Source organism: Equus quagga, chromosome 10 (assembly GCF_021613505.1).
Source record: "Equus quagga isolate Etosha38 chromosome 10, UCLA_HA_Equagga_1.0, whole genome shotgun sequence".
NCBI lineage: Eukaryota > Metazoa > Chordata > Mammalia > Perissodactyla > Equidae > Equus > Equus quagga.
Genome location: NC_060276.1, coordinates 89,773,965 through 89,801,258, shown reverse-complemented (window position 1 = coordinate 89,801,258; position 27,294 = coordinate 89,773,965). Strand labels below are relative to the sequence as shown.

At 42.3% G+C, this 27,294-nt stretch overlaps 1 long non-coding RNA gene across 2 annotated transcripts in view; it reads left to right on the top strand.

Moving 5' to 3' along the window:
• The window catches only part of LOC124246126 (uncharacterized), a 113,936-nt gene extending 97,643 nt beyond the window's left edge, over positions 1–16,293 (top strand). For both annotated transcript variants that reach the window (XR_006890397.1, XR_006890396.1), the window contains exons 3-4: positions 15,938–16,021; positions 16,112–16,293. This is a non-coding gene — a long non-coding RNA (uncharacterized LOC124246126). The remainder of the gene's footprint in view (positions 1–15,937; positions 16,022–16,111) is intronic.
• Positions 16,294–27,294: the final 11,001 nt, after the last annotated feature.

Genomic DNA, 27,294 nt, shown 5'->3' with positions numbered 1-27,294 from the left:
TAGGGTGACCAATTGTCCTAGTTTGCCTACGTCTCGGGGTTTCCTGGGACATGGGGCTTTCAGTGCTAAAACAAGAAAGTCATAGGCAAATTGGGATAGTTAGTCACTCTACCTGTCCCTGACTCTCTGACCAGTGAAGTTCTGGCCACAGTTATGAAGTTTTTCCAACCAAATAGGCACCATTGGTAAAGTGGGAGCAAATGGGACCTCAGAGGATGCTCCTGGGAAAGGAGAAGGGAATTGCTGGACACGTAATCCTCCTTGAGGCCATCAGTAGATACAGGGGCAAGGGAAGGAAAAGAAGTGCTCTGGCTTTGCGTGGCTCACAGGCACCTATCCAGAAGTGAGGAGGCCTCAAGACAGAATAGTCTTTAGTTTAACACGGAGAAACTAGAAGCTTCTCGCTAATGTGGAGAATTCAAACTAGAGTGTACAGGAGAATTACCCAGGGAGCTCATTCAAAATGCAAACTAGGCCCCTCCCCTAAGAAATTCTAATTCAAAAGGTCGAAGGCCTTTTAACTAGTATCCCAGATGATTCTAGGCCAGACCACACTCTGAGAAACACTGAACTAAAGGGCCTGTCTGCCAGTAGTTTGGTCTGTTAAAGAAAGCTTTCCTGACCAAAGGATGGGCTGATCCAAAGAGACTCAGCAGATCTGGTAGGTGATGGTAAAGTCTCACAAAACAGCAGGTCCAGATGGTTTCAGGAGTGAATCCAGCAAATCTGTAAGGAACAGATAATTCTAATGCTTTTAGAGTTCCAGACCATAGACAAAGAAGGAAATACAATTCTGTTAAGCCAAGATAACATTGAAATCAAACCTGGCAAAAATAGCACACTAAATAAAACTGCAGACCAATCTCATCCATGAATGTCAATGTGAAAATATGAAATAAAATATTAGCAACAAAATCCAGCATCGTATTAAAAGAATAAATTGCTGCCACCAAATGGAGTTTATACTAAGAATGCAAGGGTGGTTCAGTGTGCAGGAATTTATTACTATGATACATGATATTAATAGAGCAAAAGAAAAAAATCACATGCCTATTTTGGTAAATGTAATAGCATTCAATAAAACTCAACATCTACTCTTAATGTTTTTTGAAAAATACCCATTATGAGCTGGATGTTATCTGATCTACCAAACCAGACACTTGGACACATATAGCAGTTTTCCATTATAAAACAGAAGTAAAATATATGAAACGAGGTCCAAGCATGTCAGGAAAGCAAGAGAAAACTGCACAAGCAGGTGGCTCTGACTCCCGTGGTACCTACTCTTACTGCTACCCTGCCTCTTGTTCAGTTATACCTGTGGCCTCATGGCCCCCATTCCCTGTTACCTGTTATCAGAGAAGGAAAAAGCCTTAGCCCTCTTCCCTAATGGGTCTGCTTGGTATGCTGGCACCAGTCAGAAATAGATGACTGCTACATTACAGCCCCATTTGGGAGTGGCCCTGAAAATGTTGATGGAGGAAAATCCTCCCAGAAGGCAGAACATTTGGTTGTTTGCTTTGTTGGGACTGAGATGCCCAGATGACTGGATCCACACTGCCTAATGGCAATGACAATTGGGTTATCCAATTAGTCAGGGACTTGGAGAGAACGAGACTAGAAAATTGGTAACAAGGACGTTTTGAGGGCAGGTGTGTGGATGGACCTCTGGGACTAAGCCCAAAATATGAAGGTATTCATATCCTTGTAAATGCCCGCCAGAGGGCATCTACTGCAGAGGACACTCTCCATAATTAGGTGGACCAGACAACCCATCCCTGGATGTCAGTCACCCTCTTCCTCCAGCTACCCTGGTGCTTCCTCAGTGATCTTGTGAACTCGGTGTCAGAGCATCCACAACACAGGCTTCCCTCACCAAGCCTACTACTGATGCCTGACCAGCCAACAGAGGCCAATTCTGAGTCTTTGATATGGCGCCATTCCCTGAGCGGTCCAGGCTTGTAGAAGAGATAGGAATGGGACTCGCAGTCTGGAGTCAGCCTGGCCCAGCTGAGCCCAGCCTCAATCAGCTGAACTACAACCAACCTACAGACCTGTGAGCAAGAAATAAAATGTTTGCTCTACTAAGCCACTGAGGTCATGGTGCTGGTTGTTATGCAGTAGAAACCTAATATAGTCCTTTTATTAATCCTCATTGAATTATCCTAATTTGATTGTGCCATCTGTTTCCTTTTGGAACCCTGACTGAATCGCTGTCTTTTTGCAGACGACTCAAGGATATATAGATCTCCAGTTCAGAACTCGCCTCTCAGTCCCAGACCCATATAGAGTCAGTGGTCTGCCCAGTATCTCCTCTTGGATATCACAAAGGCAGCTGAAACTCAACACTTACTGCTCTGTCACAAACCTGGTTCTCTTCAGTGATCTCTATCTCACTCAACAGTACCACCCATTGGAGAAACCTGCTAGCTCTCCTTGAGACCCACCTCCCTGTCACGCCTGTATTCAAACCAGCACCAAGTCATGTTGATTTAACCTCCTAAATGTCTCTTAAATCTGTGCCCTTCTCTTTACCACCACCACCAGCACCACCCTAGCCCAAGCCACCAATATCTCTCACCTAAAATAATCTCCCAGTTTGCCCTTCTCCAGTTGGTTCTCCATACAGCATTCAAAAATATCTGTTTGAAAATTCAATTTTGATCATGTCCATGCCTCAGTTGAAGCCCCCAGTGGCTTCCCATTGCTTTTAGGATAAAGACCACAATATTTCACATAGGCCTCGAGGCTCCATGTGGTGTGGCCCTGGCTCCCCTGCTTTATCTCCTCCCTCTGCTCTCTTTATTTGCTATCAAAGGCCACATGGCCGCCTGTTTTGCTATGTACCATCTTACCCCCTGCTGTTCTCTCTCTGCCTGCAAAGTTCTTTCTCCCCTTTTTGCCTTAACACCTACTCGTGTTTCACATCTCAGCCCAAGCATCACCTCTTCAAGGAAGCCCTCTCTGACCTCCCTAAGTCTGGCTCATAGCATGGTGTATTTTACATTTGTGTGATTGCTTGGTTAATATTGGTCACCCCCTAAACACACACACACACACACACACACACACACACAAAACCCATCAACAAGTGATCTTCAAGAGGGCAGAGGCTATGTCTGGTTTTGTTCATCACTGTGTTCCCAAACCAAGCCTGGCACACTCTAGGCACTTGGCACCTATTTATTAAATTAATAATGTGGTAAATCAAGTGTTGAGCTGGGACGTCTCTGGAGTTCATGTCGTCTCTAACCCTCTGGGCTTCCTTTTCAGGTCCTGCCTGTAGGATAGAGGGGTGGTGGGGAAAGCAGCCAAGTGGGGTGAGTTAGCAGCCTCCACACAGTCAAAGCATTGGTTAGAACTCGAAGAAGCCCTTCTGCTACTTCAAAGATCCTGCTAAGAACAATGTGGCAGGCTCCAGCTCTCGCCTGGCCAGACAGTTCTCAAGGAATGCTTGACACAGGCCAGAAAACCCAGTGCCAGAAATTCTGGGACAGAGCATTTTGCCAGGAGGTTCCCTGCCTTGTTGAGCCGAGCTGAAAGAGAGCGATGGCTCTAAATGCCACTGATTAATCATCAAGGGTGATGCTCAGCCATTCCAGCACTCTGCTTCTTGTCAAGTCTTCACCCTCCTGCCCCTTCTAGAAAGACTTCAAGTCACTGCTGTCTTAAAACCTTCTCAGATGGTTGGCTTGGCTGTTGCCCAAATATCTCTTGTCCCACATTGAGGTGTTGGGGAAGGAGGGACGGATAAGCTACTTTTCTAGCTCTTGCACTGTATGCTTCTGTTATTCTAAATTCTGAGGATTCCTTCCCCTTTTAAAGAGTGAACTAATTCCATTTTAACAGCATGACTTAGACTCCATCCAGGGGAAAGAGGTAGGGAATTCCAGGTACATGAGTCATCTTGCCTCCAGGGGTGGAGGCAGTTCTTCAGTCCGTATCCCACAGCAAGGACAAACTCTCTCTCAAGGTCAGGTAATGTTCTGAATCCATGCTCACCAGGCAGCCCACCACTTCCAACAGAGCTTCTCCCAAGGCCCAGGAAGGAGGGCTTGGCTGAGGGACCTGGACAATTTGGCCCTTAGAAAGGGGTGTTGCTCTGGTTGTGAATTAAGAATCCAACATCCTGTGTAAGGCAGGAAAGAGGAGTGAGTGCATGGCTGGGTCCTGAGTTTGGCTCGTAGGAAAGGTGTGTCTATTCATAAGATGGAATACTATACAGCAGTTAAAATGGATGACCCAGAGCCACACTATCAACAGGGACTAATTTTTTTTTATTAAGGTTATAAAAGTTAACATCCTTGTGAAATTACAGTTGTACATTATTATTAGTCATGTTGTAGGTACACCACTTCACCCCTAGTGCCCTCCCCCCACCCCCCTTTCCCCTGGCAACCACCGATCAGTTCTCTTTGTCCATATGTTAACTACCACCTATGAGTGGAGTCATACAGAGTTCGTCTTTCTCTGTCTGGCTTATTTCACTCAACATAATACTCTCAAGGTCTATCCATGTTGTTGTGAATGGGACAACTTTGTCCTTTTTTATGGCTGAGTAGTATTCCATTGTATATATATACCACAACTTCTTTATCCAATCATCAGTTGCTGGGCACTTAGGTTGGTTCCATGACTTGGCTATTGTGAATAATGCTGCAATGAAGATAGGGGTGCATGGAGCTTCTGAAATTGCTGATCAGGTTCTTAGGATATATACCCAGTAGTGGGATGGCTGGGTCATAAGGTATTTCTAAACAGGGACTAATTTTTAAAACATAATGTTGGAGGGAAAAAGCAATTTGCAGAAGGCTACATAGAGTATGCTACCATTTATAAAATGTTAAAATATGCAAAAATATTATAAATCATTTATTTTAGATATATATATCCTTAAAGATTTATAATAGGATATAACTTATATAGGGTTTATAATATGTATATATGTGAAATATATGTTATAAAAATACACATGGGAATGATAACATCAAATTTGTGGTTGTCTCGGGGGCAGAGAGAATGAGAGAAGAGGTACACAGAGGGCTCCAACTATATCTGAAATGTTCGAGACATTAAGCTGGGCGTTTGTTATATTGTTCTGTATACCTTTTGTATATCTGAAATATTCCATGATGATTTTTTTTAAAGCAGAAAGAAAGGTTTCAGGGGGCTCGAGTATAAAGTTAAAACATTGACTTGCATGCTGATTGGGACAGTCCCTCAATTATGACCGCCCAAGTTACCAGTGTTCCATGAGCAAAATCACCCCTGCGTCCAGGGACTTTCCTCTCGACTGCAGCTGAAGCTATAAATACTCCCACCTCTGCCCTGCATCACTGCTGGGCCCGCCCCCGCTCCTTTTCCCTTCTTCTTTCTGTCACTGCTGGGAAGCCCCTGCTTCTGCTCACAGCCTTCTGGACATCTTCCAACCCCTCTTCCTGCCTTGAGCGCAGCAGTCCCCCAAGCTGGAGGAACTCCCACTCTGACTGCCGAGTGGAGCGGGGAAGAGAGAAGGCAAGCTGCGTTTCTGTTCTCCGAACTGGGAACTCAGCGGCTTTTCATTGGGAAATAACGCTCTACCCAAGAACTGATTTGCTGATCATCATTAACACTGGAGTCCCACTTTGTTATGGTTGACATGGGCTCTGGCGGCCTGCTTGGGAGTGAAAGTCATTCATAACAAACTGAGGAAAATTTGTTCTGAATTCTAAGACAGATTTTCCAACACACGTTTGGAACCTTACCAATTTTTAAGTTGTCAGTTCCCTATAAAGCCCTAAGGAGCCAAGCTATGTTTTCCTTGGCTAAAGGGAATGAATCCAAGGAACCAAGGTTGCTGATGGGTGAAGTAAGATAGGGAACTTCAGGGGAACTCCAAAAGAATTTCCTGGGAAACGAAATTACATCATGGCTCACCTGCCCAGTTGCCTGAGTTCTTTGGAGTGTCCATGCTTCTATTGAAAAAGCCTTTTTCTCTTTGCAGCCCCACATTTTAAATATGAACAGTATAATAACAAGCTCCAGTGAGAAGATCTGATAATCTGCCACACAATGTGATTTCTAATTGCTTGAATAATACTGCACAATGGAATAATTTCCTACCCAGTAAAAATGATTTCTCTGCCTGAGTGATAATATCCTGTTGAAATATAATGCCATTCCAGACAGTGACTACATGATGTCTGGAGTCTTTTTTTTTTTTTTTTTAATATAACCTTTAAATGCTAGGCATTAGGAGGAAGGCAGTAGCAAGTGATAAAACATGTTCCAAGATGAAGAGAAGAAGTCTTTGGGTCTATGTTGGAATCTTTTAATTACCCAATGTCCTTGGATAAAATAGTGAGTCAATAAATTTACAATGCACAGACAGTCTTTGCTCTGTTCCTTTGGAGAAGATCAGTTGTGTGACAAGAATGGAAATGGATTTTTCCGTAAAGCTGGTGTGTAATATAACATCTTATTTGGACAGGCACGCACACCATGTTGTTAATTTTAATGCACCAATTTAACTCTCATTATGTGCATCACTGGACTCATAAAAGTAGATTTTTCTTTAGAAAATGAAATTGCAAGACATTTGTTGTCCAGTGACCTATGTGCCCATAGGTCCCTGTGTGCAGAGTTTTAGGTGCTTTCTAGGAATATGGAAGGAAGGGAAGACGTGGTCCTTGTTCTCAAGAAATTTAGAACACAGGCAATTCTTAGAAATTCAGAGCAGAAAGGAGCCATACATCAAAGAGACAGGAAAAGCGAGGCCTAGAAAAGGAAAATGACCTTACCAAGGTTACACAGTCACGGAATGGAACGTTCAGATGACAACCAAGTGTCCAGAACTGGAGCCCAAATAGTAGCCTCTCCAGCACAAGCCCTTCACAAGACCCGTGTTGAGACAGGACTGACCCTGTGCTAGAGTGGAAAGTTTCTGTCAGCCGGGCCACGTGCCTGCGCACGTGGCTTCCTCCATGAGGCTCATGGGAGACTCCTTTGCTGGGTCCCTCTGACTGCAGCTCTTATAATGCAGACCATACAGTTTCTCCAACTGCCACCCCCGTTTTGGCCCCTGGCTTTGGGACTGAGGTGAGAGGGTGGGGGCAGGGGCGCTGTACCTAGGCTGTCATTGCTGGGTCCACATTCTCTCCAAGAAGTCTTCTTGGGTAAGACTTTGAACTGCTCCAGATTTGACAAATACCACCCCTGTGACCCTGAAATCCCACTCCTGGGTCTGTCCGCAAGAGAAATCTGTACATGTGTTTACCAAATGAAATGTGCTAGAATGTCCATAGCTATTCATAATAGCCCCAAATTGGAAACTACTAAAATGACTATCAACTCTAGAATGGATGAATAAATTGTGGAATGTTTACACAATGGGATACTATACAGCAGTGAGAATAAACTATCCACAGCTACATATATGTGTGTGTGTGTGTGTGTGTGTGTGTAATGATGAACCTCATAAATAGAACGTTGAGCAAATGAAGCCAGGTACTAAAGGGTACCTACTGTATGAGTCCATTTATATAAAGAACAAAAAGAGGCAAAACTAATCTATGCTATCAGAGGTCAGGATAGTGGTTACCCTTAGGGAGTAGCAGTGACTGAAAGGGGGTACAGTGGTCTTATGGGATGCTGGTAATTAATGTTTTGGTTTCAGGAGGATGTTCAGTTTGTGAAAATCCATCAAACTGTAAACCTTCTTTGTGCACATTTTAATATGTATCATATATTTCCAAAAAGGTTAACACAAGAAGGCTCCAGCCTGACTCTTTGCCCCCAGGGCTCGCATATCCAGGAGTGCTGGCTAATTCCAGTGCAGCCCCTCTCTCCCACGGCCACAGGCTGTCTTAACTCAGGCTCCAGTCCTGCCTCCCCAACCACAGGGAACACACAGCAACCTCTTTAAGGGGTCTCCTTAATGATCTGGTGAGGTGACCTGCTCTGCCTGAGGTCACACAAGTACGACTACATGAGAACACTGGGACCCCAGGCCAGGTGTTCTGACTCCAGATTTATTCTCTTTCCCCTCCATCAAGGGAAGGCCAAGGTGGGAATGTATCAAGCGGAGAGAGGAGACTGGGACACTTCTGCCTGCTGCTCTGGGAAGTGAGCTTTGAAGAGGCAGGCTTGGGTTTGAGTGGCAAATCTACAACTTGATTTGGAGTTAGGTTATTTCGTCTCTCTGGACCTTGGATGATAATATCTACTTCCAATGGTTCTTGTGAAAATCAAATAAAATAGCCATGTGAAATACCTAGCACAAGGATTTTAAAGGGTACTGGTTTCCTTCCCCCTTTGTACAAAGTCCACTGGTCTAAGGAAGAGTAGGTGGGGAGGGACAAGAGCGTTAACGAAAGAGGAAGATCTGCATAGCTGCTACGGATTGTGGTGGCGTATTGGGCAGAGTGAGACTACAAAATATGGCCCCTCATCAAGTCGGGGCAGAACTTATTCCTCCATAACACTGTTTAGTCTGTTTAGTATTTGGAATGAACAGTTTAACCCAAACTGCAAAACTAGGCTACCGTCCAAGTTCTAGGACTCAGTAGCCAGGTGTCTGGAGTAAGGAAGGTAGGTAAATTGAAAGAACTTAAAACTGCAGATAAGACTTTCCATGTCAAAAGTTGGAAATTATTCTGTGAAGAAATCAGGAAAACTAGCCAAGGGGTTCTCCCTACCTTTACCTCTTTTTAAGCATTTCCAGCACTGTTTTGTATTTGCAGTAGTTAAGAATTACCAAGTATAACAGACACTGTTGGCTACCTAACTAAATCCATTTCTCCTTCTAGAATCACCTTCTGTGGCCATGTGTTCAGGGAAAGTATTCCCCCCACTCCCAGACAATTAGTGATTTCATTCCTTTTGTCCGTGGTGGGTTTAGGCGGGTGTATATGATCCAAACTTGGCCATTGAAATCTAAGGGGAAGTCTGCTGGGGGGAATTTTGGGAAAGTTTTGCTCATTCTTCGAAAGGAACACAAAACAGGAAACATCTCCCCTTTTTTTGCTCCTCTTCCCAATGGGAATGCTCCTCTGCCCTATTTTTTGAGGATGTGATGCCTGAAACTGCTGCAGCCATCTTGTGATCATGAGGCACAAATGTGAGGATAAAACCCAACATACTAAAGATAGGGAAACAGTAAGAAAAGAACCCCTGAGTCCTTGATAGTGTTCTACCACTGAATTAGACAACTCTGGAACCACCAACCTCCAGATATATTATATGAGTTAATAAATGCCATTATTTGTAAGCCAATTTTAGCCAAGTGTTCTCTCTTTGCAACCAAAACCATTCTCACCAAAACAGCAAATATTTTAGTACCATATTGTTTTTTATAACATTATTAATATTCATTTATTAGATAATTTAGCCTAACAGATACCAATCAGAAGAGAGAGAACACAGGGTTCTAGTGCATAAAAAGACAAATGAGGTATTAGAGTGACTGGATGACCAAAAAAGGGTAGAAAGATGGAGGGCATTCCCTTCGCCAGATTGGAGATGGAGTTAAAAGAAAGCTCTAAGTATGCTGCAGCAAAGTATGCTACAGCACAGTAAGCTCTGTGCAACACATTTCCCCTCACACACCGAGGTGAATGTTCATTTTATGGATTAGACTTTCTCCACAGAAGCAGTTATACTCTGTCTATGTGCAACCTCAAACAAGAAGGAAAAACCCCTAACCATTAAGGAACAATCAACAGCTTTCTTGTATTTAGTAGTACTGAAATTATCTGTTTGGTGCTCTTTTTCATTTCTTTTTCTCTTTAATGGGCCAGATAACTAGGGATGAATAGTTTTTAAAGAAGTTTAGATTCATTGGATGATCACTCTGTGCCAGACAGTGTGCTAAGGGCTCTATAAATACTGTCTACTTTAATTCTTCCAGCAACTGTGGCAGATACTGTTAGTTGTCTATGGAATATCCGTTTTGCCCTTCTGCCTTGCCCCTCTCGCGATGCTTGGGCTGGACAGCAGCTCCTCTCCCTCCCTCTGGGCAGAGGAGGGGATACTCAGAGCATGGTAGTAGCCCTCTCCAAAGAATTCTCTGATAGATCCTCCTTCCTCACGTGGCTCTGGTTGTGTTCCGGGTGATAATGTGACATCACCTTTCCAGACTTCTTTGTTTGGGGAAGCCTATGACAGAGTCTTGGACAATGAGAAGTAAGCAAAGTTGCTGCTTGGGCCATTCCGGAAAGCTTGTGTCTTTTTTTAAACATTGCAAAGGAGCACCAAAATATGTATGTAAAGGTTGTATTTGCCTCCTAGTAATGTTCATAGAGAGGGTATGCACTACATAGATCTGGGCTTATAAGAGAAAATTGGACTGTTTGGAACTCCGTTACCCAATTTTTATGGGCATAAATGTAGGCAGACTTATATATGCAAAATTTCCAGTATTTCGGACATAATTTTAAATTCTAACAATAAATAGGTAAAATAAAATTCTACCCACAAGTGACTTAATATTGGTCAAACAGTGCCTCTGCTCTTCTGTATTTATACCCCACAGCCAAGACACACAAGGCCAGGAGTAGTTTGTGAGCGAGTTGCTCACAAACATTCCATTTTATAATGTGGACACTTCACAGTAACTAACCTGAGGGCAAGGTCACTTTGGAACTAGTGCCAGGGAGCTGAGATGCCATTTTAGTTATCGTAAATGTAAACTTCTTTAATGAAGCACAACATGCTCTCATTTTTTTCATACACTTTTCCCTAGATTTTAGTTCTTTTTATTTCATCATAAATAGATTTTAATCGTGATTTAAACACATGAGGGCCTGGTTTCACTTTTTTTAAAACTTCATCATTTATTTATTTAAATTGAGATATAACAGACATATAACATTGTATTACTTTCAAGTGTACAAGGAAAGCTTTTTAAAGCAGGGTGGGCAACTCAGCCCTGGTGGCCTCATGGTTAAGATTCAGCCTGGCCTGGGTTCGTTTCCTGGTCAGGGGACCACACTACCCATCTGTCGGTTGTCATACTGTGGCTGCTGCGTGTTGCTGTGATGCTGAAAGCGATGCCACCGGTATTTCAAATGCCAGCAGGGTCACCTATGGTGGACAGGTTTCAGCAGAGCTTCCAGACTAAGACAGACTAGGAAGAAAGACCTGGCCACCCACTTCTGAAAAAATTGGCCATGAAAACCCTCTGAACAGCAGTGGAGCATTGTCTGATAGAGCGCTGGAAGGGGAGAGGATGGCACAAAAAGACCGGACAGGGTTCCGCTCTGCTGGACAGAGGGTTTTCCGGAGTCAGAATCCACTCTAGGGAACTAATAACAACGACTCAGCTAGCTTGCCTCTTGGGCTTTTTGCCCTTTGTCCTTTGCCATTCTTCCTGGACTATGGACGTGTTACTTGGTGGTCAAGCAGCCATCTAAGCAGTGTAAAGACAGAAGCCAAGCATGATGGTGCTTGAAGCTAGGAGGAGCCTGGCTGCCCTTGGCACTATGGAGATATTGTACTAAGCCTGGACTGCTTTCCCCCGAACTTCTTCATTATGGGAGAAAAATAGGCTCCTCATTAAACCTCTGTGGTCAAGTTTCTATTCTGTGCAGCTGGATACGTGCTAAGTGACATAGTTGTACACTGACGTTTATCTTTTCAAAAATTGTGAAATTTATCATGCATAGAACGATTGAAACTCATAAATAGGATTTAGAAATAGAGTAAAAGAAGTTCCCCAGCCGCCTCCGCCCGGATCCTGCTCCACTCTCCTCCCCCAGAGGAGAGAATCATCCTTCCTGACTTATTGTGGCAACATTTTTCCAAAATCGTTGTTATTCCCTTTAAAAATTAGTCTCCTGTTCTTATTTGTTAAAAATAAATTCCATTATGAGAATAAACAAGATTTTTACAAAAGCAAAACTCTACAGGGATGAAGAGGTTGGGAGCTAAAATAACACCACAATTTTAGAAGCAAGAAAGCAGATGGACAAGTAGTTATTGACCCAGCAGCCCAGGAGAGGCTGACGCTTAAGTTTCCAAGGGGGTTCGGGAGACCGAGAAGCAAGCTAATCTCTGGTGTGAGACTCAGAAAGACTCAGGATTTGGAGCCAACCCATACCTCTGAAAGGGGGGTGTAAGTGGGGCTGGAAAAAAAGAAGTTCCATCAAAAGTGGGTGTATCAGTCAGCATCTAATCAGGAGACAGAAACCACACCAATTATTTGAACAGAAGAAAGTTAATTGTTAACTAGGCATAAAGTTGTTAACTGGGTAACTGAAAGGGTAAAAGGAGAACTCTAAGGTATCATGGACACAGTAACTACAGGAACAGCCACAATACTCAGGGCTGGGGAAAAAAGGAAAAAGGATGGAATTAGCAGAACCTAGAAGCTTGGAGGAGGGGCCCATGGGGCTGCGACCCAGACCTCTGAGAAGAGCTTGCCGCTCAGCTGGTGCTGGTGTCTCTGGCGTGGGGCATGATGAGGCTGGTTCTGCGAGTAGCAGAAACACTGCAAACCGACCTCAACTGTTGCTGCAGGAAGGAACTGCTGCTGGGGTGAGGAAGCATTGCTGGGTGCTGCTTGCAGCAGTGGGAAGACAACAGGAAGCAGCTTGTCCCTTCTTTGCCCAGCCTTCCAGTTTCCCTCTGATGCCCTCTATGGACAGAGCCTAACAAGGAACAGCTGGCAAAATTACTGTGGTTTGCAGAGTCCCAACCCCAGTGTCACAAAGCTGAGGACAGATGGGTTGGGCTTAGAGCTGGGAGACAATAACGTAACTGGCAGTGCTGGTATCAGAAGCAAGTCTATGCCCAGATCTCCAACCTGAGCAAGGCAACTGCTGCTCCCTCCACTCCAGCTGAATACTGAAGTATATTCTCTGGAGGGTAGGCAGTCTCTGGGCTGGGGGACAGTAAGCATGTTGAGAGTGGGATCCTATCCTGAAAACAGGGATTAAGCGAAGGCTTACTAAACATCAGGACCTCAGCCCTCTTCTCCCAAATGCCCTCCACTGAAAGCCAGATATATATTCTCCAGGCAAGGGATTGGAAGTTGCTTCGCTGTGAACCTGACAGCCAAGACAAAAGACCTAAATATCCTGACATCAATATAATAGACTAGTTAGGTTACAGTGAAGTCTATACCAATAACCCCCACCAAGCTCTCTTCCAATCAGGTTTTTAGGTTATAATCTTAAATGTGAGCAGATAGTCTAGCGCTACCAGACATTTCAGGAAACTCTCTAAGGTGGAAGACAGAGGCCAAAACATTGAGAAAAGAAGAACTTGGAGGAAACAGAGACTATGCTGAGATACCATCTTTGATATTTAACATTTTCTGAGAATAAGAGAAGATATTGCAACGAAATAAAAACATTTAGAGAATAGGAAAGAACTCTTAGCAATTAAAAATAGGATAGCAGAAATAAAAAACTCAGTAGGAGGATTGGAAACTAAAGTTGAGGAAATCTCCCAGAATGTGGAGCAAAAAGACAAAGGAATGTTGAGGCCAGACCCATGCCCTAGTGGTTAAGTTTGGCATGTTCCACATCCATGGCCCAGGTTCAGTTCCTGGGCGCAGATCTACACCACTTGTCAGTGGCCATGCTGTGGCAGCGACCCACATACAAAATAGAGGTAGATTGGCACAGATGTTAGCTCAGGGTGACTCTTCCTCCCCCCCCCCAAAAAAAAAAAAGACAAAGAAATGGAAAATAGGAGATAAAAGATAATAAAATCATTGGGTCAGTCAAGAAGTCCAACGTATGAATAATATGAGTTCCAGAGTGAGAACACATGGAAAGTGGAAGGATAGAAATCATCAGAGAAATAATTCAAGAAAGTTTCTCTGACTTGAAGGATATCAGTTTCCAGATTGAAAGGGCTCACTGTGTATCCAGAACAAAGGCTGAGAAAAACACAACTATACCAAGGCACATAATCATGAAATTTTAGAACACGGAAAAGATCCTATGAGCTGTAGAGGAAAAGAAATTAGTTACACCAGGCTAGGGCCAACCTCAGGAATCTTTGTTGGAGACCTCAATCTGCCACCCAAGTACTCTAGCAATAATTATATGCAACTATAATCAATACCTATCACTTATTAAGCTCCAAAGACTTTACATGTGTCATCTCTCTTAATTTTAAAACATCCAACAAACCAAATAATCCTATCCCATCTTACAGATGAGGAAATTGGAGCTCTAGGAGGTAAATGACTTGAATAAATTCATACAGCTATTAAGAGTTAATAGCTAATATATATTTAATGCTTACCATGTGCCAGGCTACATGCTGTAACAGACTCCCTTGGTTGTCTAGCCAACAGCCATCCATCCCTTACCTGATAACAGAATCCTAACTTTGTTCAGATATCTTATCTCCAGCATGATGGTCCAAGCCAATCAGAGTGATCCTATTCCCCTTTGTCAGTATTAAATTAAAGGCAGACTTGTGACCCAGCTCTGGCCAAAGATGTGGGAAGGGAAGGCGGTGAGGAATTTTTGGGAAAGGCTTTCTTACTTTTAAAAAGACACGAAAGAGATGACTCTCTTCTGCTGCTACATGTTGTAGTGTCTGGATGTGATGTCTAGTCCTATGGCAGCCATCTTATGACCATGAGGGTAGACACTGTAGGAAAGTCTGCAAGCCGAGGTTGGAAGAGCATAAAGCTAGAAAGAACCTGGGTCGTTGATGAACTAACCAATTCTGAAGCTTCCCTACTTTTGGACTTCTTGTTAGATGAAATAATAAATTTTATTTATTACTTTAGAAAAAAGTGAGTTACATAGGATCCTATATCAGAATGGGTCTGGACTTCTCAACAGCAACACTTGGAACCTAGAAGATAATGGAGCAATGCCTTCAAAATGCCAAGGAAAATGAATTCCAACCTAGAATTCTCTACCTGCAAAACAATCAATTAGTGTGAGGATAGATTAAAGACATTTTCAGATATGCAAAGTCTCAAAAAATTTGCCTCTCATGCATCCACTTCTCAGAAGCTACCGGAACTGCTTCATCAAAATGAGAGATAAAACCAAGAAACAGAAAGATATGGAAACCAGGAAACAAGGGATGTAACTCAAGAGAGAGGTGAGAGGAGCTCCCAGGATGACAGTGAAGGGAAACTCCAAGACAACAGCTGAGCCCCAGGAGTAGAGAGTGACCAATGTAGATTGGAGCAGGTTAGGTATCTCCAGGAAGGAGTTCTTCAAGGAGATGAGATTGATGGAATACTTGATGAATTTGAACATATTGAAGGGAGATTTAGACAATAAAGGAAGATTTGGGGGATGAATTCATTATGAGTATATAGGAAATGACACAAATGAGAAAACCAGACAACTATTAATTCCAAGAAAAATGAATGAGTGAGGAAAAGGAATTATGGGGTACTACATAGCTTAGCCAGGAATTACGTTTATGTAATCATAATATTGTAAAGAATGAATATTGGTTTAGCCAAATTATGATCTCTCTATATTGGGAGGTTTGGGGAATGGAAAGTGTCACTGAATGTGGTAAGCAAGAAGGGGGGAATTAGTGAAAGAGCAAAAATCTTTGTTTTTCAAATTGAGACATCAATAGATAATGCCTACACTGCACAAGGCAAGAGTTATCACTATAAGCGTGTTATGTAGTGATATGAAGGGAAATAGCAAAAGAAACAGTTAAGAGAGAAGCAAATGGTTGCCTTCGGAGGGTGGAAAATGGCGGCACTGCGGCACAGAGGACAGTTCTTGTCTTCAGTCTTAGCCTTGTAGAACTGATTGACTGTTTAGGAGTTTGAGTAAGTTTAGTAAAAATAAAAAGTAAATTTAAAACAGGAAACCAAAGAAAAATTTTAAGAAAAAGGAGCCAGTTATTAACTCCAAGGCAAATAAGAGTTACTCAAGAAAGGAAAAAAAACACGAAATGTGCTCAGCTGTAAGTACTAGTTACATAATGTGCCGTCCATGTTCTCTTTGCCTTCCAGATCCATCCCCACTTCTCCACCTGCTCTGTGCCCAGAGACCTCTATGGACTCCACCAACAGGCTCCTGAGCCTTCTGGCTTCCAGGTGGGTTCTGCCCCTGGGGAGCCCCAGCAGGAGCTCAGAGGGAGGGAGGAGGACAGGGTGGGGGTGTGTAGTTCCTGGCTCTGTTCCTAGCGTGGTCATCTCCGGCTGGCTGCATGCCTTGACAACGGTTACAGCTGCTACCAAGTGCGCTCTCTGCATACAGCTCTCAGTCTCCGGGTTCTTTGGAAGCCTGACGGAGCCCCCACAGTTTCGCCAGCCCTATCTCTAATGGTTTCCCTATACCCTGCCCACACTTTCACAAATGGTCCCTTATTAAACTCGTCTCAAATTACCCAATTTGAGTGTGCCATCTGTTTCTTGCTGGGACCCTGACTGATACACACAACTGTGAGAATATAAACAGTGAATGTTGACTTAATCAAAAACTCCTGATATATTGGGAGGTGAGGAGGGGAAATATGTGAACATTTGAAGAAGGTGCATGGAAGGGGGCTAAGTCCTCATTTTCTGTAAGAAGGAAATAGATTATATCTAAAAGCAAAAAATTCAGAAAGAGGAGTACATTCATATTATTTAGAAATATGAAAGTAAATCTCAGAAGAAATAGCAAAACAGACTGGAGGAAATGACAATCTTTCTGATTTATTATTTGGATATTAGAGGAATAGCTTCTAAAATTGTATTTTGACTGTGGTTTGAGACCCATTAGTAGATTTTGAAATGGAATTTGTGAGTATTAATCAATTCTTTTATTAATTAAAACAGAGTAGAAGTTATCAGCATTTATCTCACGTAGTGAGGGTAAATATGGTTTTGTTAAACTGTTTAGTTCTGTATTTGTGTGTGTGTGATGTAAAATGTATTTCTGCCTGTGAGTTGGGCCAGAAAAGCTTGAAAGTCAGTATTCTAAAAGATAGAATGGTGACTGAAGACAGGACAGAGAAATAACTGTCATAACCAAATGGGGTTGAAGGGTTATGTTATTCTCTGGGGATGCAGTTACATTTCACGTGGCTGGCAAGGGTAGTAATTCACTGCACTGGAGTGAGGCCCTGCCAGGTTAACAGTTCCAGACACAACTCTTCGTATGTGCACTCTGTGCATGATGATGTTCTTGGCTCACCAGCCAATAAAGAAATAAATGCAAAGTCTCTCTGGTGGAATGATATATTGCTTTATCATGGAAGACATTACCTACGAAGAAACATAATTGTTCAGGATGGTGCTGAGGGAATACCACAATAAGGCTAGCAAGCAAGAATAAAAATTACATCCAATACGCTAGGAAATGAATAGAAATCCAGACCTAGTTGCGATTAACTGATACTTAATCTACCAGGCAGGTGATGCAGGGCTTAAGCTAACAGAATTCCTAGCATGTAAAAACAAAAACATCATCTTCTAGGAATAAGCACTTAGCTCTCCTTTTGTTAGAGAGGTGAAAAATGAGGTCCAGACTGGTGAAATAAATTGAAAAAGTGTACGGTTTTCAGTCTATGAAAGAAGAGAGTTGAAATCAAATCTTCATGGTACCATATTTATCATAGATAGTTGAAACTCTAATTATGGAATTCCAACTATATTTATTCTATAATTTATGTAATTATGTAAATACATACATTGAGAGGAAAATAAGGAATTAAACCACAATTTTTCCACCAACTTGTGTAAAGAGAATAACAGGTGGCACTGAAAACCCAATAATTCCCATGCACCAGAATGTCCATCCGTTTGAGTTCTTCACAGTTCTAAACACATCGGACTGCTCTCACTGCTGGGTATAAGCTCCGCAGCTCACGTGGCCAACGCTGGGCATGGGACACTCCCACTAGGTTCCTGCTTCCTGCTTCCCTGAAGGCTGGAAGTCTCTCCTTTGGGCTCTGCCATCCTCACTAGAATGGATTCTGTGCCACGTCTCTGCCTTCACTCTCTTCCAAATCAAACTCTCGTGGGAGCATCATTGCATACCCACCCCTGGCTGCAAGTCAGTCTGAGAAAGCAAGTTTCTGCCTTCTGCCTTGGGAGGCAAAATGTACAGAGTCTTCCTAAGATAGGGAAAGTGTTCAGACGTGCCAGTCAGCCAAAAGGCATGGAAAAAAATGTTCATTTGTTAAGTGAGCCTAAGGCAGAACGTACACAGAGTTCCAGTTTCACGTTGTTGACCTCTCTACAGACTGCCTCGGTGACATTTGAAATATGGCATTTCCCATCCGTTAGAAGGGCACAGTGACTCTCTTCTTGATCTTCCAATGTCATGGGATGCTTGCGTAGGTGGAGTGACCCCAGACAGCAGCAACAGCAGCAGGCAGGAGCTAAAGAGGGACACGGCTTAGGAAGTGCCTCCTGACACACACAACACCAGTGATGTGCTGTGCTTATGTTAGTCACTGAGGAAAATCCTGGATTGCGGTTCAGATGCTTATTTGCCTGATAAAACCTCGCGCTGAAATAGGACTTCAGTTTCATCTTCAAAGCTGGAACATAAGGTCTCAGCAAGGATTAGCGGTTGTTTTAGTTTCCTGTGGCTGTTGTTACAAATGACCACAAACTGGGTGGCTTGAAACAGCACGCCTTTGTTCTCTCAGGGTTCTGGAGGCCCGAAGTCTGAAATCAGTGTCGCTGGGCCGACATCAGGGTATGAGCAGGGTCACTCTCTCCAGAAGCTCTAAAGGAGAGCCCATTTCTTGTCTCTTCCAGATTGGCTGCTGGCGTTCCTTGGCTTGTGGCCACATCACTATAATTTCTGCCTCCACCTTCACATCACCGTGTGTGTGTGTGTGTGTGTGTGTGTGTGTGTGTGTGTGTGAAATCTCTCTGCCCCTCCATCTTATAAGGATAAATGTGATTGCATTTAGGGCCCACCTGGATAATACACTACAATCTCTTCATCTCAAAATCCTCAACTTATCATGTCTGCAAAGACCCTTTTTCAAAATAAGGTAACATACACAGGTTCTAGAGATTGGGACCTGATATCTTTGGGGAAGATTATTCAGCCTACTGCAGTGGTAGATGAGAAGAAGATAGGACTAGAAGAATCAGGTAAGAGTGGGGCCAATAAATTATGTAATTTGGTCCTTTCCTAAATCCCCTCAGCCAACCTCTGGTGTCCTTGGAATTTGGCAAAACTAAATGTCCCCTGCCCCCAGACTTGGTTCTTGGAGCGATTAATCCCTTTGACATGAAGTTGGCTTCCAAGCTAACATTAGTAAAACCATTTGGAAAGTAAAACAAAGGTTGTTAGTGAAGAACATCTCTTGACCTAGGTTTGGTCTCGCGTGTTTGTTCGCTAGTTACTTTAAACAACTGATCTTTGCTGGTTCAGCTATGGCTAACTACAAACTAACACCAAGGGCTTGTCTGTGATGCTGGGTTTGAATCCTGCTCTGCCACCCCTCATGGTTTGACCTCGGGCAAGTTCTGTAGTTCTCTGTGCCTGTTTTCTCATCTCTAAAATAGGGATCATAATGATAGTCACCCCATGGACTTGTTATAAGGCTAAAATGAGATAGTGTGTGTGAAGAATACCTGGCACACAGTAAGCACTGAATAAACGTTAGCCCTTGGTGTTGCTCTTGTAATTGTTGTTATTACAGTTTCCACTGTATTTTATAATCTAATCCTTTTCTACAAATATGGTATATGTGAGCCAAACCATATTCAAGGGGCCTGTAAACAATATGAAATTAGTTTACAAGCAACCCTCTACAAAAATAGAAATTTAAACATTAAAGTTTGTTGAATTGGATGGAAGGAAAATAAAAGCCAAAGATTACAGTATCAAATAGGCCTCCTATAAGTTAAATGATGTTCTTGTTTGTATAGCATAACAGTGATTCCAGTGCAATGGCAAGAATTTTTGTCCATGTAAAAGGCTTTACAGACCTCAGGAGGTAGAATCTATCTTCCAGGCTTAAAATAGCTTCTTTCATAATTTTTTAAACATATGCATTTCCATGCGGGACAGCGAGGGCGGCTTTATTACCCACATTTCACAGTTAAATAGTGAGTTGTATCAAATATCGTGGGCTACGCATTTTACCCTAATCAGGTGGAATCAACAAATATATATTTTATATTTCTGTTCATATATTCGCAAGAGTATTTCTTTGTTTAATAAAGCCCACAGTGTGGCTGGTAATTGGAAACGCTGACTGAACCAGGTTCCCTTGTACAAAATGCAAGGCTTATGAAGTTTCATTGTAGCTGAGTCACAAAAGCCCTTTTAAACAAATTAATGGCCACTGATGGAAATAATCTGATGGCGTACCCACAAAACTTCAGTTAGTCATTTCACTAATTTTTTCCCCTTTTCGTAGCACTTGGTCCTTTATTCTACTGTCTTGTCATAGTTTTATGACAACACAGGGTCTTCTATTTACCAGTATTTTTGTGGATTGGTGGTGTATCCTGACACAGTTTTAAAAGTGCAACATAGCAAAAGTCTCGTTAAACTTTGATTAGCATAATCAACACAAAACATAAACCATTGGTAGGATTTCTACTTTCCAGCGTTTAGAAAAGCAGCTTAGTAAGTTGAGAGAGTGTATGCGAAGAGACTATTTTAATATATTTTTGTCTTTATTACGGTCTCTTAAAATATGACTTATAAAATCTTATTTCCTAGTGAGCTCAGATTTGCAAATGGAAAGAGCTAGGGTCCCTTTAAAATCTGGTAACAGATGTGTCTAATTCTGAGTACAGAGAATCTAGAAAAGCAAAGTTGGGCTCTTTTTAAGCTAATATTTTTTAGGTAGACATTCCTCTAGAATAAAAGGGGCAAAAAAAGGCTTTGATGCCTGGTAAAGGCGAGAAATCTCCGAGTGGTGTTTATGATCTTAGAAGAGTTTTGCCTCTTAAAAGATTTAGTGTGAGTTTAAACACACATTCTTGTCAAGCCTGGAGAGTGGGTGATTAACAACTCTTACATCTTAGTGGTTGTTTTTCATTCACATTTAGATGTTTATATTCTTCTAGTCGTTAGGTCTCAGATTTTCTATGGTCTTCATTTATATCTTAGTTTGGATTCCTCCAGAAGCTGATTCTGAGAGGAGGCTTCAAGAGCAGGTAGTTTATTTGGGAGGTGAAGGAAAATATGGGTAGGGGATTAGGGAAATGAGTCCATGAAGGGAAGGCATTAAAGGGTGGATTATCCAGCAAGATACAACTGTGGACCACTGGGGCCTAGTCCCTCTGGGAAACTCTGGGAAGCGATGTGGAACATGAGCCTCAGAGGCATTCCACATTGCAGGTGAGGGAGCTGGGGTATTGCTACACTAACAAGCCATGGCCTTTGGTTAAAGGGCTGCTCACGGGGTTGTCAAAATCCTTGGCACTTCCAGCCTGCCATCCTCTGGGCCGAGCTGTTAGGCAGATAGAGGCAGTTGGAGCACACTGAGGTGGTAGTAGGATGGGACCTGTTCTAGGGTCAGGCCTCACAAGATCAGGATGGCAGAGATCTGGATTCTGGAGTGAGGGGCATCAGGAAGGCCAGGCACATCGAAGGGAAGCTCTTTCCTGGAAATGTCTGGACAAGAGGTCAGGAAGTAGGGGGGACTGTGTCCTCTAATTCTCCTGCCACCCTGGGAGCTCGAATGGGCCCTTCTGCTGCAGTCATTTGAGGAGAAGATGGCCCCAAGTATCCTAGCTCCCTTAGAGGGACAGTGGAAGGCCCACAGTTCAATTGTCACAGGAAAAACTGTGAACGAGGCTTGTCTTGTTTTGCCTGGCCTGAGAAAAACAACAAACAAACAAGAAACTTCTTTAACCCTCAATAACCGCAACGAACAACAACGAAAAAACTTTTCCCAGCTCAATGGGGCCTAGGAGCCCTGTACTACTTAGTGAGGGGAGACTAGTCAAGTAATTCTTCAGAAAATAAGAAGAAAATCTCCTTTAGAGGCTTTTCCAGCCCTCTCTAGAGCTTGAGGAACAAATTTTGATGCAAAAGAGAGGGAAAAAAATACATATTTCATCCCTATAGCTGGGCATTCTATCCAGATGTTATTTGTATCAGGGGCCAGGTGATTCTCATGTAGCCTGGCCCAGACGACCATTCTGGAAACGCGGCCCCCAGGATAAGGGTCAGACCCTCAGAGGAGCATCCAAAACCCTCCAGTGTCAGCCCCTGCTCACCCCTTTGGCTCCTCTACTGACCCTCTTTGCCTGACAACATCAGCCCAGCAACACAACAACCTGGAAGGTCTTTGTACCCCTCCCTCTGCTCAGCTCCTTTCCCTGCTGACTCTTACTCACTCTTTAGTGGTTTTCTCCATTTTAGCTCCAAGGTGGGTTAGATACCACTCTTCTAGGCCCTGCTGCTGTCTTATGCGCACCCCTATCATTGCCCTTATCTCACCATGTTAGAATTATTTATTTGGATCTGTCTCCTTTAATAAACTATGAGAACCTTGAGAATAGGGACCATATAGTGTTAATCTATGCACCTCCAGTATGGCTGGCCCAGAGCACAGAAAGAAGGAAGCAAGAGAGCGAGGGAGGAAGAAAGAGAGGGACTGTAATAGTTTGGGTCTTCAGAGATGCAGACACAAAGATGGGATGAAACATGCAAGAAATTTATTAAAGAAAACGCCTATGAGAGAAAATGTGGGAGGGAGACGGAAGAGACTGGGCGACCTAGTAGGCTTTGACGTAGTCTCATCTGTGAAGGAGAGAGGAAGGGAAGAAAGAAGTTCAGCTGGAAGCACCTTAGACTGCAGCTCAGTCTAAGGAAGGTTTGGCAAGGCCGATGGGGAGTCCTTGAGCCAAAGTTGCCTATCGAAGGAGTTCCCTTGTCTCTCAGGAACGGGCCTGCCTTAGTATCCCTGCTGCGTTCAGTCATTGGTGGGAAGCAGCCTGTGGGAAGCATGGCCTTAGCAGCAATGCGGTGATGGATTTCAGAAGCTATAGAATTTTATTTTTTAAAAGACCTCAGATGCGGGTCTGGTGGCATAGTGGTTAAGTTCACATGCTCTGCTTCAGCAGACTGGGGTTCGCTGGTTTGGATCCTGGGTGCAGACCTACACACCGCTCATCAAGCCATCCTGTAGCGGCATCCCACGTACAAAACGGGGAAGATTGACACAGATGTTAGCTTGGGGCGAATCTTCCTCAAGCAAAAAGAGGAAAATTGGCAACAGATGTTAGCTCAGGGCCAATTTTCCTCACACACACACAAAAAAGGCCTCAGATGATTCTGAAGCGTAACCATGCAGCAGAAAATAATCACAGCTTCTTGAGGGCTGATCCTACTAACCCAGACCTAAAACTCACCAACACACCATTACAGCTGGTGATCACAGGGCTGACTTCTAGTTCCACGCTTACGATTTACTTGAGGAGTTGCTTTGTACTGTTTTCTAATCTGCCTCTTCAGTGTCCACATTAGGAAATAAATTCGAAAGAGACCCTCAAATAGAAAACTCAGCTGACCCCCAACCTCGGTCCTTCCATCTGGGTGTTATAAAACTGCGCCTAATTAACTAGGAAAAACTCAAGTAACTTCCTTCAAGGCGTGGTTTGTACTGCTATTGTCTTAACTGTTTCTGTGTATACATTGGCACAGTCCCCAGCTGGCCTCTCAGGACAACCCACGATACTTGGTGACAGTTTCAGAGACCAGTTAGAGCAAAGAAGATTTAATTTGTTTAATACACAGTAAAATAGTCCACGAATGCAGACATTTTTTTTTTTTTTTGCTGGGAAAGATTCACCCTGGGCTAACATCTGTTACCAATCTTCCTCTCTCTTTTCATTTCCTCCCCAAAGCCCCAGTACGTAGTTGTATATTCTAGTTGTAAGTCCTTCTAGTTCTTCTATGTGAGCCGCCACCACAGCATGGCTACTGACAGACAAGTGGTGTGGTTCTGGGACCAGGAAGGGAACCCAGGCAGCCGAAGCAGTAAGAGCACCGAACTTGAACCACTAGGCCATCAGGGCTGGCTCCAGACTTTTGATTGTGCCAGTTCTCACAATTCCTGAGCTTCCCAAGGATAGAGATAGTGATTTGTTATTTGTGTTTCCAGTCTTATTCAGTCCTTGACACACAGTAGGTACTTAATAAATGTTTGTTAGTAAGTGAGAATTTAGGACCCCTAACCCAATTTAATGTTGCCTTCCCTGATGCAGCAACATAATCAACATGGCTTGTGAGGTTTTTTTCGTTCTCTTTTGCTTTGGTTTACTTGCAAAGGTGCTTCTTGTATCTTGTAACCAGTTAAATAAAGCATAGGACATTTAGGAAAAACCGTTACCTCTCCACTCTAATCCCACCTCCTGAGGTCACCAGTGTTAAGTTTGGTTTATATTCTTCCACACCGTTCTTTATGTTCATACAAAAATATACAAATGCACATGTATTAAGATTTTCCAGAGAAACAGAACCAATAGGGTAGGTATAGATAGATATAGATATATAGATATAGATCTGTGTGTATATAGATATATATCTTCATATATATCTGTATGTGTATATGTACATACACACACAGAGGTGGTTTATTTTAAGGTATTGATGCACATGATTGTGGGAACTGGCAAGTTTGAAATCTCCTGGCAGGCTGAAAATTCAGGTAAGAGTTAAGGTTGCAGTCTTGAGTCCAAATTCCACAGGGCAGGCCAGACAGGCTGGAAACTCAGGCAGGGTTTCTATGTTGCAGTTTTAAGGAGAATTCCTCCTTCTCCAGGGGACCTCAGTCTATTCTCTTAAGGCCTTCAACTGATTGAATGAGGCCCACCCACATTATGGAGGGTAATCTGCTTTACTCAAATTCTCCTGATTTAAATGTTAATCACATCTAAAAAATATCTTCACAGTTACATCTAGACTAGAGTTTGACCAAAGACCTGGGCACTATAGTCTAGCCAAGTTGACGCATAAAATTAACCATCACAGCAGATATACAGATTATAGGGATGTTTTTCACACAAGTGGAATCATACCACATGCTTTCCTGTGCAACTTGCTTATTATCTTACAATAATATATCATATTATTGTTAATAAAATAATAATATCGCATACTTATCTCTTCACGTCAATCCTTATAGGTCTTACTCATTTTTTTAAATAGTTGTATAGGGCCAGCCCCAGTGGCCCAGTGGTTAAGTTCAGTGCACTCTGCTTTGGCAGCCCAGGTTTGGTTCCCAGGTGTGGACCTGCACCACTTATCTGTCAAGTGGCCATGCTGTGACAGTGGCTCACATACAAAAAGAAGAATATTGGCAACAGATATTAGCTCAGGGCAAATCTTCCTCAGCAAAAATAAATAATTAAATAGTTGTATAATATTCAACCATTTGTCCTTTCGGGGGGATTATTTCCAATTATTATCAACACAAAAAACCATCTTTATACATATATACTTATGTATTAGTGCACTTATTTCTGTAAGCTAGAGTCCCAAAAGTGGGATGGCTGTGTTCAAGAGTATGTGCATCTTTAATTTTAATAGATTCTACCAAATTATTTTCTTAAAATGCTATAGCAGTTCTCCCTCTAACCAGGAATTAAGGCAAGTACACATTTCCCCACATCATTGTCAAAATTAGTTCTAAATTTTGCCTGATAAGTGAAAAATGGTATCCTGTTATTATTTTGATGTGTTTTCTAAATTTTTAATTGTTGCAAAATATACATAGCATAAAATTTACCATCTTAACCATTTTTGTGTATAATTCAGTAGTGTTAAGTATGTTAACATTGTTGTGCAACCAATCTCCAGAACTCTTTTCATCTTGCAAAACTGACACTCTGTACCCATTAAACAGTAACTCCCCATTTACCCTTCCCCCAGCCCCTGGCAACCACACTATTTTCTGTCGCTATGAATGAGACTACCCTAGTTACCTCATATAAGTGGAATCATACAGTATTTGTCATCTTTGTGACTGGCTTATTTCACTTAGCACAATGTTTTCAAGATTCAAACATATTGTAGCATAAGCCAGAATTTCCTTCCTTTTTAAGGCTAAATAATATTCCATTGTATGAATATATCACATTTTGTTTATCCACTCATCTGTCAACAGGCACTTGGGTTGCTTCCATCTTTTAGCTATTGTGAATAATACGGCTGTGAACATGGCTGTGCAAATATCTTTTTGAGACCCTGCTTTCCATTCTTTTGAGTATATACCCAGAAGTGGAAATGCTGGATCATATGTAATTCTATTTTTAATTTTTTGAGGAACCTCCCTACTGTTTTCCACTGCAGCTGAACATTTTATATTCCCACCAACAGTGCACAAGGGTTCCAGTTTCTCCACATCATCACCAACTTGTGTCATTTTCTGTCTCTTTGATAGTAACCATCTTCCTCCTATTATAACTTTCACTTTTATATATAAATATGTATATACATGTACTTATATATCTATAATTGTGTATTTATATGTTGGCTATTTACATTTTCTTTTATATAAATTTCCTGTCTATAGTTTATTATCTTTGCCTTTTTTCTTTTAGGTTGTTTGTCTTATTCTTATCAATAGATAGAAGCCCTAAAATATATATATATAAAAGCAAGCCCTGTACGTTGGGTTAAAATATTGAAATTGCCATTCTTTTTTTTTTTAAGATTTTATTTTTCCTTTTTCTCCCCAAAGCCTCCCAGTACATAGTTGTGTATTTTTAGTTGTGGGTCCTTCCAGTTGTGGCATGTGGGACACCGCCTCAGCATGGCCTGATGAGCGGTGCCATGTCCGTGCCCAGGATCCGAACTGGCGAAACCCTGGGCCGCCGAAGCAGAACACGTGAACTCAACCACTCGGCCACGGGGCCGGCCCCTGAAATTGCCATTCTTTCTGGTCATAAATAGTTAATTATCAGCAATTTCATATAGTTCAACTAAATATTATGGATATGAATCCTTTATCTGCAACTTGGTGCAACTATTTTCTCACAACCTATTATTTATCCTTTGACATTTTATGGTGTCTTCTACCACTGGAAAATTTTAATTGTCTATATTATCAAATCTGTTTCATTTCCTTCATGGCTTCTGAATGTCTTATATTATTTAGGAAGTCCTCCATACATGAATATTATGTAAATATTCTCCTAAATTTACTGCTAGAATGTTTGTTTTACCTTTGCATCTTTAATCCATCTGTAACTAAAGAAATAGGGGTCTACCTCTGTATTTTCCATGTAATAGACAATTATTCTAGTACCATTTATTAAATAAGCCATCAATGAATTGAAATGCCACCTTTATGGTAAACTGCATTAAGTTCCCATAAAATCTGTTTCTTTCTTCTCTATTCTATTCCACTGATCTATTTGTCTGTTGTATACAAGTTTTTTGATTGTTT